A 19,428-nucleotide genomic window follows, 5' to 3' on the forward strand; every position below is an offset into this window, starting at 1 on the left:
AGTGCTGGGATTACAAGCGTGAGCCACCGCACCCGGCTGCAGGCAGCTTTAAACTAAAATCTGTTTTGTCTAACATAAGTACAGTTACCCCTGCATTTTCTTGGTTACCATTTGCATGACAAATCTTTTCTCATCTCTTCACTTTTAGCCTATATGTGTCTTTAACTCTAAAATCAGTCTCTTATAAACAACATATCATTGGATCCTGTTCTTTCAAATTACACAGCCACTCTATGCCTTTTAATTGGTGAGTGTAATCCATTTACATTTAAAGTAATTAGTGATAGCTGAGGACTACTATTGCCATTCTGTTAACTGGTTTGTGTCTTTTGCAGTTATATTGTCCCTCTCTTCCTCTCTTATTATATTCATTTGTTATTTGATGTTTTATAGTGATTTGCTTTGATTCTCATCTCTTTATGTTTTCTGTATCTGTTACAGGTTTTATTCTTTGTGGTTAACTTGAGGCTTATGAAAAATATCTTGTATTTCTAACCTTCTATTTTAAGTTTATAAGTATTTCAATCACATCCAAAACCTTTATACTTTTGGTCAGGCATGGTGGCTCACACCTGTAATCCCAGTGCTTTGGGAGGCTGAGACAGGAGGATTGCTTGAAGCGAGGTGTTTGAGACCAGCCTGTGCAATGTAGTAAGACCTTGTCTCTAAAAAAAACCAAAACCAAAAACCATTTTACATTTTTACTCCCCACCCCTGCACTTTGTGTTCTTGTAGTCAGAGTTTGTTGACTTTTATATTGTATATCCTTTGACAAATTTTTATCTTTTAATTTTTATATTAGGGTTAAAAGTAAGTTAGGCCCCACCATTATAGTTTTATATTAATCTATATTTGTCCATATATTTCCTTTACCCATAATATTTATGCTTTTATATGTTTTCATTATACTATTTAGTGTGTTTTCATTTCAATTTGAAGAAATAACTCTTTTAAACATTTCTTTTATGGCTGGGCTAGTAGTGACAGACTCCCTTTGTTTTTGTTTGTCTAAGGAAGACTTCATCTCCCCTTCATTTTTAAAGGATAATCTTGCCAGTTGTAGATTCATGGTAAGTAGTTTTTTTTTCCAGTTCTTTCAATATATCATCCCATTCTCTTCTGGCTTGCAAGGTTTCTTATGAGAAAGCCACTGAGAGTCTTATGGTGATTCCCTATATGTGATGCATTACTTTTCCCTTGCAGCTTTAAAATTCTTTCACTGTCCTTTATTTTAGACAATTTGATTAAAATGTACCTTGATGTAGTCTTGAATTGACGCTCTTTGAAAACCTGTAAGCTTCATTAATCTGGATATCCATTTCCCTCTCAAAATTTGAGAAGTTTTCAGCCATTACTTCTTTATTTTATTATCATAATTTTTTGAGACGGAGTCTTGCTCTGTCACCCAGGCTGGAGTACAGTGGCACAATCTCAGTTCATTGCAACCTCTGCCTCCCAAGTTCAAGTCATTCTCCTGCCTCAGCCTCCCGAGTAGCTGGAATTACAGGCGCCTGCCACCACACCTGGCTAATTTTTGTAGTTTAAGTAGAGACAAGGTTTCACCATGTTGGCCAAGCTGGTCTTTAACTCCTGACCTCAGGTGATCCACCTGCCTTGATTTCCCAAAGTGCTGGTATTACAGGCATAAGCCACCGTGCCTAACCCATTATGTCTTTAAAAAAAGCTTTTTACCTCTTTCTCTTGCTTTTCTTCTTCTAGTACTCTCATTATGCATATATTGGTTGGCTTGATGGTGTCCCATAAGTCCTATAAACTTTCTTCACTCTTTTTCATTCTTTTTTCTCCTCTGACTGGATAATTTCAAATAACCTGTCTTCAAGGGCACAGATTCTTTCTTCTGCTCAATAAAGTCTATTTTTGAAGTTCTCTATTGTGTTTTTAATATCATTCATTAGGTTTTTCGGTTCCAGAATTTCTTTGTTGTTTTTTTTTTTTTCTTTTTTTGAGTTGGAGTCTCATTCTGTCACCCAGGCTGGAGTGCAGTGGCATGACCTCAGCTCACTGCAACCTCCGCCTCCCAGGTTCAAGTGATTCTCCTGTCTCAGTCTCCTGAGTAGCTGGGATTACAGGTGCACACCACCATGCCCGGCTAATTTTTTGTATTTTAGTAGAGATGGGGTTTCACTGTGTTGCCCAGGCTGGTCTCAAACTCCTGAGCTCAGGCAATCCACCCACCTTGGCCTCCCAAAGTGCTAGGATTACAGGTGTGAGCCACCACTCCCAGCCTGGTTCTATTTTATAAGTTCTATCTTCCTGCTGAACTTCTTGTATTGTTCATGTATTCTTTCTCTGTTTTCAGATGAAATTAGACATGTTCGAGGTGGTATGGCCGTAAACTCTTTTTCTGTTTTCACTGAGTTGTCCAACTGTATTCTCCTATTGCATGCTGAACTTCTTTAAAAACAATTATTTCTAATTGTTTGGAAGGCAATTTGTAGATATCCATTTCTTTGGGGTTGGTTATTGGAAAATTATTGTGTTCCTTTGGTGGTGTCCTGTTTCTTTGATTTCATGTGTGTGTATTTCTTGTAGCCTTGGGCTGTTTCTTTGCATATTTCATGGAGGAGTAACTTCTTGAATATATGAACTGGCTTCATGGAGGAAGACTGTCACCTACAGGTTGGTGCAAGTGATGGCAACAGTGGCCTGTCTGGAGTAGCCACTGTGAAGATGGCGGCTTCAGCAGGGGAAGCACAACTGGAGCTACACACTCTGCTGAGCCCACGGGGGCTGGGAACAGATGGGAGCCTCACCCCCTAACAAGTCAGTGGAGCAAGAGCCACATGCTCCCAGGCACAGCTGCAGCTTCTCAGCTGTAGCCACGGACCCAGGCATCCCTGAGTTCTCAGGGGCCCAGGAAGCCCCTTGTTCCCACAGGCTTGAAAGTGCCTGCTCCCACTGCCTGGCCTCTCCCTGCTCCTGGCCCCCACTCTGGGGCAGAGCAAAGTTGTGGCAGAGCCCAGGCACTGTCGTGACCCAGCTGGGTACCCACGCACTCAGGGTAGTGCTGACATGCCAACCCCCTGCCATCTCAGGCCATCCAGACTTTGGGAACTGAAGAGCACAAGATGGAGACCAAGGGGGTGCTGAGGGTGGCTCAGTGTGGGCCTGTAGGCAACCCTCAGCAGGAACATCCTGGGCGGCATAGACAACATGTTGATGGTGACAGGAGGCAGACAGGCTCCTGGGCAGAAAGCGGTGGGTTCCCAGTGAAATGCAACCTTCAAGCCATGGATGGCATGAAGCCTGGGGGCTGGGCTGTCAGTTCCAGGTGGAGTCTGCGGTCCTTTTGATTTAATCCTAGTGTATTAATTTGTTTTCATGCTGCTGATAAAGACATACCTGAAACTGGTCAATTTACAAAATAAAGAGGTTTAACTGGACTTACAGTTCCACATGGCTGGGGAAGCCTCACAATCGTGGTGGAAAGCAAGGAGGATCAAGTCCTGTCTTATGTGGATGGCAGCAGGCAAAGAGAGAGCTTGTGGAGGGAAATTCCCACTTTTAAAACCATCAGGTCTAGTGAGACTCATTCACCATCAAAAGAACAGCACAGGAAAGACCCACCCCCATAATTCAATCATATCCCACTGGGTCCCTCCCACACGCATGGGAATTATGGGAGCTACAAGATGAAATTTGGGTGGGGACACAGAGCCAAACCATATCATTCTGCCCCTGGCCCCTCCCAAATCTCATATCTTCACATTTCAAAACCAATCATGCCTTTCCAACAGTCCCCCAAAGTCTCAACTCATTTCAGCATTAATTCAAAAGTCCACAGTCCAAAGTCTCATGTGAGACAAGGCAAGTTTATTCTGCCTACGAGCCTGCAAAATCAAAAGCAAGTTAGTTACTTCCTAGATACAGTGGGAGTACAGGCATTGGGTAAATACAGCCGTTCCAAGTGGGAGAAATTGGTCAAAACAAAGGGGCTACATGTAGGGCCCATGCAAGTCTGAAATCCAGCAGAGCAGTCAAATCTTAAGGCTCTAAAATGATCTCCTTTGACTCCATGTCTCACATCCAGGTCAAGCTGATGTAAGAGGTGGGTTCCCTTGGTTTTGGGCGGCTCCGCCCCGTGGCTTTGCAGGGTACAGCCTCACCCAGCCCAGCTTTCATGGACTGGCGTTGAGTGTCTGCAGCTTTTCCAGGCACATGGTGCAAGCTGTCGGTGGATCTACCATTCTGGGGTCTAGAGGATGGTGGCCCTCTTCTAACAGCTCCACTAGGCAGTACCCCAGTAGGGACTTTGTGTGGGGGCTCTGACCCCACAGTTTCCTTTCACACTGCCCTAGCAGAAGATCTCCATGAGAGCCCCACCCCTGCAGCAAACTTCTGCCTGGGCATCCAGGCGTTTCCATACAGCTGCTGAAATCTAGGTGGAGGTTCCCAAACTTCAATTATTGACTTCTGTGCACCTGCAGGCTCAACACCATGTGGAAGCTGCCAAGGCTTGGGACTTGCACCATCTGAAGCCACAACCCAAGCCCTACGTAGGCCACTTTCAGCCATAACTGGAGTGGGTGGGACACAGGGCACCAAGTCCCTAGGGTGCACACAGCTCGGGGACCCTGGGCCCAGTCCACGAAACCACTTTTTCCTTCTAAGCCTCCATGCCTGCCATGGGAGGAGCTGCCATGAAGACCTCTGACATGCCCTGCAGACATTTTCCCCATTGTTTTGGGGATTAACATTTGTCTCCTCACTACTTATGCAAATTTCTGTAGCTGGCTTAAATTTCTCCTCAGAAAATGGGATTTTCTTTTCTATGACATTGTCAGGCTGCAAATTGTTCAGACATTTATGCTGTTTCCCTTTTAAAACTGAATGCTTTTAACAGCACCCAAGTCACATTTTGAATGCTTTGCTGCTTAGAAATTTCTTCCACCAGATACCCTAAATTATTTCTCTCAAGTTCAAAGTTCCACAAGTCTCTAGGACATGGGCAAAATGCCACCAGTCTCTTTGCTAAAACATAACAAGAGTCACCTTTGCTCCAGTTCCCAACAAGTTCCTCATCTCTATCTGAGACCACCTCAGCCTGGACCTTATTGTCCATATCACTATCTGCATTTGGGGCAAAGCCATTCAAAAAGTTCCAAACTTTCCCACATTTTCCTGTCTTCTTCTGAGCCCTCCAAACTGTTCCGATCTCTGCCTGTTACCCAGTTCCAAAGTCGCTTCCATGTTTTCAGGTATCTTTTCAGCCATACCCCTCTCTCGGTACCAAGTTACTATATTAGTCAGTTTTCATAGTGCTGATAAAGACATACCCAAGACTGGTCAATTTACAAAATAAAGAGGTTTAATTGGACTTACAGTCCCACGTGGCTGGGGGAGCCTCACAATCATGGTGGAAGGCAAGGAGAGGCAAGTCCCATCTCACGTGGATGGCAGCAGGCAAAGAGAGCTTGTGCAGGAAAATTCCCATTTTTAAAACCATCAGATATAGTGAGATTCATTCACTATCACAAGAACAGTGCAGGGAAGACCCACCCCCAAAATTCAGTCACCTCCCACTGGGGTCCCTCCCACAACATATGGGAATTATGGGAGCTACCTACAAGATATAGGTGTAGGCAAACCTCTAGGGATAGTTCAATCATGCCAAGCTCAATACCTGTAGTAGCCAAGATGCCACCACCCCTAAGCCCAAAGAGACAAGGAAAGGGAGGTTATAATTTGAAAAGGAATAATTTTGTAAATTTAGCTATCTTGAGAGGAATAGTCTTTTGTCAAGAGATACAACCAGGTGACCTTGTAAGAAGAAATCCAGGGGAATAATTACCCTGACCTCAGCTTTATCCCTTTCTCCAAGGTCTTGTTGGGGATCCTTCACTTGGATTACTCACTGCAATACCCTCCTAATTGGTGTCTATGCTTCTTCCACTGCTGTATTCTCAACACAGCAGCCAAACTTATCATGTTAAAATAGAAGGCAGATGAGGTCACTCATTATTTCAATATTCTTCAATAGTTTCCATCTCACTCAGTAAAAGTCAAAGTCCTTATTACAACCCACAATACCCTTCATGATCTGAGTCTCCTTCCATTATCACTCCAACCTTACCTTAATATCTATGCCTCCCATATTCGGTTCCTGCCACACCTATGTCAAGTCTGCGCTTGATATTCCATCCATTGGAATACATTTCCTACAAATCTCTGCTTGGCTCCTTTAGATACTGTCCTTACTGTCCTCCCTGGCCACAGGGAAGATTGCAACAGTCCCCACCATAGCCTTCCTACCCCCATTCCCTACTTTCTTTTCTTTTTTTCTTTTTCTTTCTTTTTTTTTTTTTTTTGAGATGGAATTTCACTCTGTTGCCCAGGCTGGAGTGCAGTGGCACAATCTCATCTCATTGCAACCTCCGCCTCCCGGGTTCAAGCGATTCTCCTGCCTCAGCCTTCCGAGTAGCTGAGATTACAGGCGCGTAATGCCTGGCTAATTTTTTGTATTTTTAGTAAGGACAAGGTTTCTCCATGTTGGCCAGGCTGGTTTCAAACTCCTGACCTCAAGTGATCCACCCACCTCGGCCTCCCAAAGTGCTGGGATTACAGGCATGAGCCACCACGCCTGGTCCCTACTTTCTTTCTCTTTCTTTTTTTTTTTTTTTTAGACGGAGTCTCGCTGTGTCGCCAGGCTAGAGTGCTGTGGCATGATCTCAGCTCACTGCAAACTCTGCCTTCCGGGTTCAAGCGATTCTCCTGCCTCAGCCTCAAGTAGCTGGGACTACAGGCACACACCAACACACCCAGCTAATTTTTGTATTTTTAGTAGAGACGGGGTTTCACCATGTTGGCCAGGATGGTCTCGATCTCCCGATCTCATGATCTGCCGGCCTCAGCCTCCCAAAGTGCTGGGATTACAGGTGTGAGCCACCGCACCCATCCCCTATTATTTTTCTATTCAACACTTACCAACTAATGTGCAAGATATTTTTCTGATTTATATTTATCTTTTTTTGCAAGGAGAAATAAACAAATTATTTATATTTATGTTATTGCCTGCATCTCCAATCAGGATGCAAACTCCATGAAGAAGGAACTTTTGTCTGATTGCTCCTATGCCTCACACAAAGAAATCAACAAATACTTGTTGGATCAATGAATAAAAGACTACGATTTAAGAAGTAATAAGAAGTAATCTCCCTTTGATATCCGTTAAAAATGGCTCATGTATTTTCACCAGTTTGCATAATGTTTTTCTGAGCTGCTTACAGTTATAAATGCTAGCCTGGGCTTGCTAATTATAATTTAGAACTCTGTCTATTCCACTAGATGGTGTCTGCTTTTCCTGTATGACATAAATGGGGCTAAATGAACTAGAGGCAAAGACCAAAAATATATAGAAGAGGGACACAAGTTTAAGCTTTGGAATCAGATAGACCTGGATTTGCATCCCAAATACTCCACTTGAAAGTGTAGGTGACTTAACCTCTTTGTGCCTCCACTGTTGCAAAATCTATGTGAAATTAAAACCAGCCCAATTTTCCCATAAAACTGAAGCTTGAGAAATTTACATTTGTCTTATCTGAGTTTCTTTCTCAGGAAACTACCATCAGGCCTCCCAGATGGTAGCAGGGAGCTGAGGCTTTCCAGATCACCACACCTGAACAATGAGAGGCACCTGCTCCTTGTTGACCAACTCCTCTTCCTTGTCCCTCCTGTTTTCCTTCCCTATTATATAAGGCCATAATTTTAGCCAGTTAAGGAGAGACAGATTTGATTATTAGGTTGACGTCATCTGCAATAAAGCTTTCCTTCCTGGGCAATATTTCTTTTCTCAGTGATTGGCTTTCTATATGGAGAGCAATAAGACCTAGGCCGAACTCCTGGCATTTGGCAACAAAATAGTGGAAAGAGCACATTGGCTTAGGAAGGTGAGTCTTGGATTCTAATCTAGCTGTGACTTTGGGCAAGTTATTTAATTTATTGCACATTCTCAAATTCCTCACCTATAGAATAAGGATAATATCTCCATTACAGGATTCTTCTAAAAGTGAACAACAAAGCACCTGACACAGAAGGTAATTGGTAAATGTTAATTTCTGCCACTAATATAGGGTAGTCATGACTTTTCTATCAAAGACAACTTTGTTCATTGGTAAGAAGACACTCACTCTAGAGGAATTTTTTCCCATGACTTCTATCCTCCTAAGGAGTCTAGGGTAATTGTGTTTCAATATGACTAATAACCCTATCACTAGACACTAAAACCAGAAGCATATTCCTACTAGTAAGATTTCACCCACAAATATACATTCCTAACAGAATGGAAAGTGATAGCGAGTACTGCCAGCTTACAACATTCCTTTTGCATACATTGTCTGTTTTCTATTACAGGTGGAATCCATTTTAATGAATACCATTTTAAACATCTGTTTCTACATAGTAAGGCTATTTTTGTGTTCTAACAGATGGGCTACAGGAACCTTGCTTTGTTGACTTGGCTAAAACAAATTCTAAAAAATGAAAATTCTTTCTTCACAAATACTGTCCCTGCAGAAGTAAGTTTTTTAAATAAAAGGTAATTATCCTTTGTAAATGTGATAAATTAGCCTAGGCTAGTACCAAGAAAACAGATAAAGGGCTGGGTCGGTAGATGGCAAAGTAGACTAGACAGCCAGAGAAAATAAAAGATAAAAATGGAGCAAAGCCCTCAAGTAAGGTCTGTTAGAAAGTACTTGAGCCAGAACTCTACTTATAAACATAACCTCTCCTTCCACGGCCAGCTCACTCATGTTACCTCCTCTACAAAGCCTTTCCAATTCCCTCTATACATATAACTCAGTTCTCTGTCTCCCGTACTTTCGATTGTTTAAATCTGGGTAGTGGCATTTAAATATCAGTGTTTGTCTTATACCTTTAAAGGTAATCGTTTTCTGCTCTTTCCCTTTCCCCCACCAAGACTGTGAGCTCAGAGCACTAGGACGAAGAATGATTCAACTTCCTACGTCCAATAACTAGCACAGAGCTTAATACTAATGGATGCTTAATAAATGCTCATTGAATTTAACACCTATGAAGAAGTATTGCTGTGCTTGAATTGAGCATTCTTACCTAATTTGGGTGCTCCCTGAGACCAAGAACTATGTTTCATTTCCTTGGGATTTGGCACAAAGACTCTTAGTACCACATGTTGGTTGAAAAAAATTAAATTACTATGCCAAAGTTAATATGCAAAGTCAAACTGTTTGACCTTTGTTTCACGACATATAAATCTACTACATGCTGCTGAATTAAATGCTAATAGTAAGTGACTTAACTACAGTGTGTCCTGGGGAAACTCAGCCTAAAGCTCTTCCCTGTAGCCACTGCCTAGAAGGAAGGGCAAAGGCGAAATTCTCCAAGACGAAGACTTTACACTCCACCGGGTTTGGCGAGCTGCGGAAACAGGTTACCTCAAAAAAACCTGAGCCTGGATCGGGGACTGTGGCAATTGACTTGAAGGAGACCGCTGGGGGCACAGTGGGAGGCTTGGTCCCCTTCCATCAAGTTACATCCAACCAGGGCCTGGCGCCAACTTCAGCTAACCATTCCAAAAGAGGCGACAGCTTCTCACCCCCGAGCCCCAGGCTTCCTGCCTTCAAGTCCTGGCTTTCCAGAGACTCTAGCTTCCAGGCCTGGCCCGGCTTCAGGCGCAAGGCCCTGGCTTCCAGCCAGTAGCAGAGGCACCGCCCAGTTGCGAAAGCTCTGGGCACGCGCATCACCTGTAGGCTCATGAGTTGGCCTGGTTGGTCTTCCCACTCCTCACTCGTCCTCAGTCCTCACTCTCCATTACCACCACTCAGCAAGCTTCAAGCGTACTGGGTGGGGGCGGGGGGAATGGCCCCCGCTCCTTTTGCTCCTATGGGGATTGGTGGCCTACGTGGAGTCTCCTATTTGCAGGTCTGAGTTAGCAACATGGCACCAATTTTCACTCGTTTTCTCTTGCTCCCATTCCTTGGCCTCCACTGGGCTTTGGGGGTTTGGAGTCAATGGCTTTCCTCTCTCTGATCTAGAGTCACTTGAAGAGTCTGTGCTCTAGTTGACGCCTGCGGCTTGCAATAAAGGAGCCCTTGTACTGATTGTAAGGGAAAGGCTCAAAAAATTTTTAAAAGAAGAAAGTGTTCACTCTAAAACTAAGAAAAGTTGCCTTATTCTCACCCTTCCAAAATGGTCTTTGGAATAATGACATAATCCTCATTCCCCACTTCCTTATATCTGAACACTTTTCTGGAAAGAAAATTATTTCCCACCACATGCTAATTAAGGTAGAAGTCAGGAGCCTCTCCTTTATGGATGACCTTATTTTTGCAGGGTAATGATAATGAAATGTACTAGGGGTAAAAAGTAATATCAAGGCTAACTTATTCCAAAATTAAGATTTGCTGAAACTTAACTTATGAAACATAAGCATAGAACATGATAAAAGCAACCAATTCTGCTTGAATATATTTTCTGTTAGTATAATCCATCAAATGTTCTTCAAAATGGGATCCATCTTACTCACTGTCAAAAATGATGTGTGTTCAAAGTTAGTATTTCACTTTTGAATTTCTATAGCCCCACCCTCTGAGTTTATGCCACATATGAATATAATTGCCAGCCTATGTAACACGCCTAATGAATTGGAAAAAGAATGTTCAAAAAAAGTTAAAACATAGTATAAATATAATGGAGTGTGGGCTATGTGGACACATGAATCTAAGCTATTTATTCGCTGTGTATTACTTTAAGCAATTTATTTGTCTTAAATTGGGCTCCCACACAACTATGGCCCTAAGACAAGAATTAGGATACAGAGAACTTTATTTGGGAAGCATGGTAAGGAAGTGAGACTGGTAACAGAGGAAAGCCAATAAAAATTGTGTCAATAAATAAGGTTTCTACTGAGGGCAACTGGAACTCAATTCTACTGGAGACCCTCTGAAAGACTATATAAAACAGAACTCAGAATTATTCCACTGAGGGGCAAGAAAACTGGGATATACCAATTCCCTTCTCTCAGTGGTTGAGGGTTACTCCTGGGAATGTAATTCTCTGGTACTTCCCTTGGCAGCCTTCCCTTGAGCAGCATGCTCTTGCTGCCAAAAAGATAAGTAGTTGAGATTTGAAGCCATTGGCATGAGATGCATGGGAACTCCCATTGAAGCTGCAGGTGGCCTTAGTGGTGGGCAAGAGGATGTGGGCAGGGTATTGATTATGTCCGTATTCATTCGCTTTTTTCTGTGTAAACTGGAGATAATAATTACCCACCTCATAAAATGATGTTAAGTCTCTGGCCCATAAAAATACTAAAAAATTATTTAAATATGTTAATATAATGTGTATACAATAGGCACTTCTTTTTAAATTTTTGGCATACATTAATATTTGATGGTGCTGCCACTCTATTTGTGGCACACATTCCTGTTTTCTGCAGTCTACTTCTATTCACACTTGTTAGGATTCTTAACCATTACTTTACCTGGAATATGTTTCTAACCTGATTCCTTAACACCCTGCTTTTTCCCCCTAGAATTATTTACGCATCCCCACTAGACCATGAAGAGAATGAAGACAGTGTAATTTATCCTTCAAGAAAAATGTATGAAACACTTCAACAAACCAAGGAATATAAAGATTAAAAAGAAAGTCCCCAGCCAGTCACAGCCAGTCACAGTTGTTCCTGCCTGTAATCCCAGCATTTTGGGAGGCCAAGGCAGGCAGATCGTTTGAGATTAGGAGACCAGGCTGGGAAACATGGTGAAACCCTGTCTCAAAACAAAAAAAGCCTTCACTCTCAGGATATTCACAATTCAGGCTCGATATAAACCAAAAGTTAAACATAAATACATTATGGTACTCTGATAAAGGTAAGAAGCAAATAGGAGGAGTTAACTGATCCTGTCTATGAGAATCAGAGAAAACTTCAGGAGGAGATGGTACCTAAGAGATGGTACCTAAGCATAGGGTCAATGAATAAGTAGAATTTAGTCCAGAAGAATACAGATCAGACTGTTAACAGTGGTTATCTGCGGAGAGAGAAGTGTAAGAGTGTGTGTGTGTGTGTGTGTGTGTGTGTGTGTGTGTGTAGTTTCGAGAGGGGAGATCAAGATGAAGGAATATTTACCTTTTTACTGCGTGTGTTTTTGTGTTGCGTGAATGTTTTACTAAGGATGTTTAATCATCAGTTGTTTGTGTAGTTTAAAAAAAGAACATTAGCTTGAAGGTCTAATATATGCCAGCCCCTGTGGTAAATGCTCTATATACATTATTGCATTTAACTCTAACAATCATCATTATACATATACCAAGAGAGGCCAAACATCTTGCTCAGTTCTCACAGCTGGTAAATAATAGAACCATAATTTGAACCCAGGGTTTTTCTGGCTTCAGATCCGACGACTGATAGATACACCATTAGGATTAACAAAACCCAAGGGAGTGCTATTAAATTTGTGGACTATGGGGTTTTGTGCTGCATAGGGAAAGAAGTAGGGCTGGAAGTAAAGCCAAAGAGTGGTTATAAATTGGGGGTATGGGAAGGGAAAAGTCAAGTGTATGGGAATCTCAATGCACTAAAATTATAGTGGAATTAAGGTAGTAAAAACTGAAATAATGATCAGAGAGAAGTGTATTATCATCAAAGAATGGAATATAAAAGTTGAAATTTCAGAGGCAAAGCAGTTTGGGACTAAGGTGGGGTGAGGGTGGAGGACAGCATGGAAAATAGGGGGAGAGTGATCATAGTTAGCATTTATTAAGTTTTTAGAGTACTGGGTACTATACTGAGCACTTTGTGTGCACTATCTTACTTAATCCTCACAATCCATAGTAAGGTAAATACTATCATTACTTTCATTTAATAAATGATATGGTTTTGATTACTTTCCCAACTTAAGCTAATAGAATCAAATTTTCATAAGGCAGCTTCATTTCATAGTCAATTTTATTACTGTATTATTCAGCAGATTTTTTCCAATGTTATTTTTAAATCATTTCTTCTTAGAGTTTTACAAAATAATTATAATCACAAATATTAATGATTTAATATTAACGTGACTTAAAACACCTGTTTTGTTATATTATGGTCGTATTATGCTTTTCAGATCAAATAAAAGGGAATCAATGTGAGTGCTTAACTAAACTACTTACATTGGACAGCTACCATTTTAAAATGCAGAGCAGGCTATACTTCAAAGAATTTAATTTATGGGAGGAAAATGATTTTATGGATATTCAAACTAAGAGTTTAAACACAAAATAAAAGTAAGAACTGGCAACAAAAACTTTTATTTGGAAATATTTAAAAATCATTTTATAAAGCAAACAGAAGAAAATGTCAGCAAGATAAAAATATCTATAAAAAATCAACAAGAAAAAGACACTCAATTCTACCTTAACAGAAAAAGTGATATTGCTGGGAATTATAAACTTGAAGAAACCTAGAGATATCAAATTATGTATTATAAGAAAGTTTTAAATTAACCAAAAAGAAGAGAAAACAGTTGAGAAGAATACCTAATCCAACATACTTTAATAAATATTAACAGTATGATCTGACACATGGTTGGTAAATGCATTGAGAAATGCTCATGGAAATAAAAAAAGGCTTAGTAAGCATCTTAGTGTTAAATTTAACTAACTCTCTTCGGAATGACAAAAACAATCATTTCAAACTAAAAACAAAAAATAGATATTATGTCTCTAGTAGATTGTTAACATTTCTCAACTCAAAGATAGAGTTTCAGAACATGAAAATCATATGACCTGTTTAAACAACTGCCTTCAAAACTATTCTATGTGTTAAATAGGAAAATATAGGGACAAAAGTCCCGCAATGTTTTATTTAAAGCATGTCATGAAGGTTTATGGTCTTTACATAGTTTAATAAATGGTAGAGACACTTGGCAAGTGTTTTCAGAAGTATCATTTACCAATCAAAATGCACTCAAAAAAGGAAGTCAAAGTCCCTAGTCTTCCTAACCTCTGTTGACAAAAATCAACCAAAGTTCAAAAGAGTCAAGTTACAGAAAATGTAGATTTGATTGTAATACGACAAGAATATTCAAGGTATTAGTCAATGTCACATTTGAGTTATTAAATCACATTCAAATAATGAAAACGTATCAAAAAGCCATTAGATTTATTTAGAATTCATGGCAGTCTCTTAACAAGTTGAATGTATTACTAAAAACTTAAAAAACTGTCTTATTATAAATATAAGTATATATATTTTTTTAAACTACAGAATAGTAACATCAGGGAAAAACACAAAAAAGTAACCATTACATTTATTTAAAAATTCATGACAGTCTCCTAACAACTTCAAATGTATTTAAAACCAAAAAAGTTGTCTTATTGTAAATATATATGTGTGTGTGTGTGTGTGTGTGTTTTAACTACAGAATAGTAGCATCAGGGGAAAACACAGGAACATTTTTCACAAATGTAAAGTATAATTTTCTTCTCATGGATTTAAAACTTGAAGGCCAGGAAGTCTTATGCCAGATAAACAAGACAAATAGGAAAACTAATAGTTAATTTTATATATTCCTTAGTGAGATGGATTACTCATCATTAAAATTGAACTTTCATAAGCCTGCTGCTTCAAGTACCTTAAATAAAAGAAAGACGTGCACCATAGATGATCAAACTGTCACAATAACTGTAAGTAAACTTGAGATCACAATGCTTTTCCTCTGTATGAGTGCACATTATTAGTATTTTTAAATGTTATTTCTGAGATTTGAAAAAGCAGTCTATAGGCTATATAGTTGTCCAAGAATTTCATAGATTATACTTTTGATAGTTAACCGGTTCTTCAATTTTCATTATTTAGGCTAATGTCATTGCATTGAAGTATATCCTAGGTTACTAGAGAAAAGCTTCTGAAGACATTATTTCCTTATGTCTAACATAAAAGAACTGTCATAAGGAATATGGACAACTGTGACTTTTATACATATCTTGAACAAGAAATTAATGATCCAAGTACTTTTCCCCTGTTCTCAAAACTTCTGTCAGTTGTATGTGTCAGTCTTGTACTTAACAGGGGCTCCTCGAAATAAGAGTTTATGCAAGCAGAGTGAAAGGGAATCACATAGTGAGGTTTTAACAAGTCCTCTTTCTAGCAACAGATTATTTCTTTGTTGAAAACACTTGAAATTAATTGTGGAACATTTATGATTATTTCTTTCACTTTAATGTAGTTCCCACCACAAGTGTACTAAAAATTTCCTCTTTAACCATGTAAGTATGATTAAATGGATTTTTTCAGGGTAAGTAGGATGAAGTCTAATACGTGTTAGATTAGACTTCATCCTACTTACCCTGCGTGTATGTGTGTGTGTATTTTTTTTAGGGACTAGTCTCACTCTGTAACCTAAGCTGGGGTGCAATGGTGTGATCATACTGTGTCTGGAATTGGTGGGTTCTTGGTCTCACTGACTTCAAGAATGAAGCCGCAAACCCTCGCAGTGAGTCTTACAGTTCTAAAAGCGGCGTGTCCGGAGTTTGTTCCTTCTGATGTGCGGATGTGTTTGGAGTTTCTTCCTTCTGATGGGTTCGTGGTCTCGCTGGCCCAGGAGTGAAGCTACAGACCTTCGCAGTGAGTGTTACAGCTCTTAAGGCGGCACGTCTGGAGTTGTTCGTTCCTCCAGGTGGGCTCGTGGTCTCGCTGGCTTCAGGAGTGAAGCTGCAGACCTTCGCGGTGAGTGTTACAGCTCATAAAAGCAGCGTGGACCCAAAGAGTGAACAGCATCAAGATTTATCGCAAAGAGCGAAAGAACGAAGCTTCCACAGCATGGAAACGCACCCGACTGGATTGCCACTGCTGACTCGGGCAGCCTGCTTTTATTCTCTTATCTGGCCCCACCCACGTCCTGCTGATTGGTAGAGCTGACTGGTCTGTTTTGACAAGGCGCTGATTGGTGCGTTTACCATCCCTGAGCTAGACATAAAGGTTCTCCACACCTCCACCAGACTCAGGAGCCCAGCTGGCTGCACGCAGTGGATCCTGCACGGGGGCTGCAGGTGGAGCTGCCTGCCAGTTCTGCGCCGTGTGCTCGCATTCCTCAGCCCTTGGGTGGTTGATGGGACCCGGCGCTGTGGAGCAGGGGGTGGCGCTCGTCCGGGAGGCTCCGGCTGCACAGGAGCCAATGGAGGGGGTGTGAGGCTCAGGCATGGCGGGCTGCAGGTCCCCAGCCCTGCCCCGCGGGAAGGCAGCTAAGGTCCGGTGAGAAATCGAGCGCAGTGCCGGTGGGTTGGCACTGCTGGGGGACCCAGCACACCCTCCGCGGCCGCTGGCCTGGGCGCCAAGCCCCTCATTGCCTGGGGCCGGCAGGGCCGGCCGGCTGCTCCGAGTGACGGGCCCGCCAAGCCCACGCCCACCCGGAACTCCAGCTGGCCCGCAAGCGGCGCGCGCAGCCCCGGTTCCCGCTCGCGCCCCTCCCTCCACACCTCCCTGCAAGCCGAGGGAGCCGGCTCCCGCCTTGGCCAGCGCAGAAAGGGGCTCCCACAGTGCAGCGGTGGGCTGAAGGGCTCCTCAAGTGCCGCCAAAGTGGGAGCCCAGGCAGAGGCGCCAAGAGCAAGCAAGGGCTGTGAGGACTGCCAGCATGCTGTCACCTCTCAATACCTCACTGCAGCATCAAACTCCTGGGCTCAAGCAATTCTCCTGCCTCAGCCTCCCGAGCAGCTAGGACTACCAGGCGCACACTACCATGCTCAGGTAAGTTTTTTATTATTATTATTTCTGTAGAGAAAGGGTCTCGCCTGTTGCCCAGGGTGGCCTCAAACTCCTGGGCTCAAGTGATTCTCTCACCTCGGCCTCCCAAAGCACTGAGATTACAGGCGTGAGCAACCATGCCTGGCCTGAAATGTTATATATTTATATAATACAATGTTTTTGCTAGTTTTGCGTACATTGTCTCATTGGACTTTCTTACAGAAATCTTTCTTTTGTTTTTTGTTTTTTGTTTTTTTGGTGTGAGACGGAGTCTCGCTCTGTCGCCCAGGCTGGAGTGCAGTGGCACAAACTCGACTCACTGCAAGCTCCGCCTCCCGGGTTCACGCCGTTCTCCTGCCTCAGCCTCCGGAGTAGCTGGGACTACAGGCGCCCGCCATCATGCTTGGCAATTTTTTTTTGTATTTTTTGGTAGAGACGGGGTTTCACCGTGTTAGCCAGGATGGCCTGGATCTCCTGACCTCATGATCCGCCCGCCTCGGCCTCCCAAAGTGCTAGGATTACAGGCGTGAGCCACCGCGCCCGGCCAGAAATCTTTTTCACTTTAATCAAAATTTAGAGAAGTGAATGCCTCATCCAGAATCCCCCAGACCATAGCAGAAATTGAAATCAAGTCTCTTATTACTCCAGATCTCATGTTTATCCAGACTATCCTGTCTCTATATGATAGGTAAGTGGTAATTCCTCAGTACCTGTACTCTCGTTTATATTTAGAGTCTGTTCTAGATAATCGGTTTAAGAAAAATGAAATATGTTCTATCTTTAGTTTTGAATGATGACTATGTGATCATAGTACTAGGCTCCTTATCTAAGGCTTCAGTGCCTTTTGGGAAGAAAAAAAGAAGACTCAAAGAAATAAAATATGTTTAACAGTCAGATGAGTTCCAAGAGAGATTTTCAATTTTTTTCCTTGTCACCTACTCCAGATGTATCTCAGATGCCTTATGCTAATCAGAAAAGGGAGTAAAAATGTTTCCCTCTCTTCTGATTGAACAAACAAGGAAACTCAAATAAAGTTAAATTAATTCTATACTCCAGTTTTACGATGGTAAAATTTAAATCATGCAGAACTTGCATGAGAGAGACGAAAAGTTGGGCATGCAGGTGTGGCAGTGTGTTCCTGTAGTCCCAGCTTCAAGGCTGCACAGTGAGCTATGATTGTGCTACTGTACTCCAGCCTCAGCAATAGAGTGAGACCATGTCTCAAACAACGACAACAACAACAACAACAAAAGTAAACAAACAAAAAAACAGAAATGAAAAGTTGGCCATGGTATCCCCAGTCCAGCTCATTGTGCACCAATCATGTGTCTAGGACCACATCGCTTTTCTTGGGCATTTCCTCTACTATTGAAAAATATCCTACAGAGAACTTTCTCTTCCTTAGAATACCTTCTTCTCTCTTTTCCCTGTGCCTGGCACATTTGAACTCTTTTGTCACTTCTTCCATACTCCAAAACACCCACAATCTGTCCTCTTCCCCTCTACTTCAGGTTGTAGCCTTTCCTCTAACAGGTATCCTAGGAAATCATGCCTTAGTCATGCAGTGGCACTTTATCATTATCATTTATCTTGCCTATTTTCTCTGCTGGATGGAGAAGAATAACTCCGAGCTTTTTCTTCCCATTTTCTCTTTTGTTTGTTTTTGGTTACTCTGGATATATAAAAAAAAAATCAGACATCTAGACATCTCTCACTGTGAAAATTCATCTTGTATCAATAGCTCTCATCTGACATGTACACTACATTCATATTCTTCTTACTAGCCTAAGTTTTAGATCTTTTAATGCTAAAAAAGCATCTGTCTCTACTGACCCTTTGTTAAATTAGCGTTAGTACATGCATGCTCAATTGCTTCCTCCTGACTTGCCTTGTCTGTCTCATCCCGTCCCATCCCTTCTCTTTGCGTCCTCTCCCTTCTTTCCATTCCTTTTCTTCCTTCCTTCCTTCCTCCTTCCTTCTTTCCTTCCTCCTTCCTTCCTTTTCTCTCTCTCTCTGTCTCTCTCTTTCTCTTTCTCTCTCTTTCTCTCTTCCTCTCTTTCTCTCTCTTTCTCTCTTCCTCTCTTTCTTTCTTTTGAGACAAGGTCTCACTCTGTCACCCAGGCTAGAGTGCATAGCTCACTGTATCCTCAAACTCCTGGGCTCAAGCAATCTTCCCACTTCAGTCTCCCAAGTAGCTAGGACTACAAGTGTACGCCACCACACCTGACTTTTATTTTTGTAGAGATGGGGTCTTGCTATGTGTCTCCTGATTCTTGAGGGATTTTTGTTTTTCCTTCAATGTAGCAAATAGGGAATGTAGTCAGGGCACTCTGAGAAATATGAAAACATAGCTCTGAAAAGAGTTTATTATCTAGTGGAAAAGACAACCTCTTAGCTGTAAGAGGTCCTGCATTTCCTTAAAAAGGAGCTTAAGGAATGTGCATTCTGATTGGAAGTGAGAGTTAGGAGATTTGTCTTGAAATTGACAATAGCAAGCACACAAACTTTAGACTGTATTTGGGATGGCTTGAGTAGAGACGTATTGAAATTAAGGGAGAACTAAAGTGACCAAACTGCCCCTCGGGCTGTCAGTCTCTTTCAGGTTCCAGTTCTGACTTTATGTAATTTTGTAAGGCAGATATATTCGTGAAATAGACTGATGGTGCTATAGATAAAATACAAACAGAGGTAAGAAAGGTGAAGGAGAGGCC

This window comes from Nomascus leucogenys, chromosome 12, assembly GCF_006542625.1.
Source record: "Nomascus leucogenys isolate Asia chromosome 12, Asia_NLE_v1, whole genome shotgun sequence".
In the NCBI taxonomy this organism is placed as follows: Eukaryota; Metazoa; Chordata; class Mammalia; order Primates; family Hylobatidae; genus Nomascus; species Nomascus leucogenys.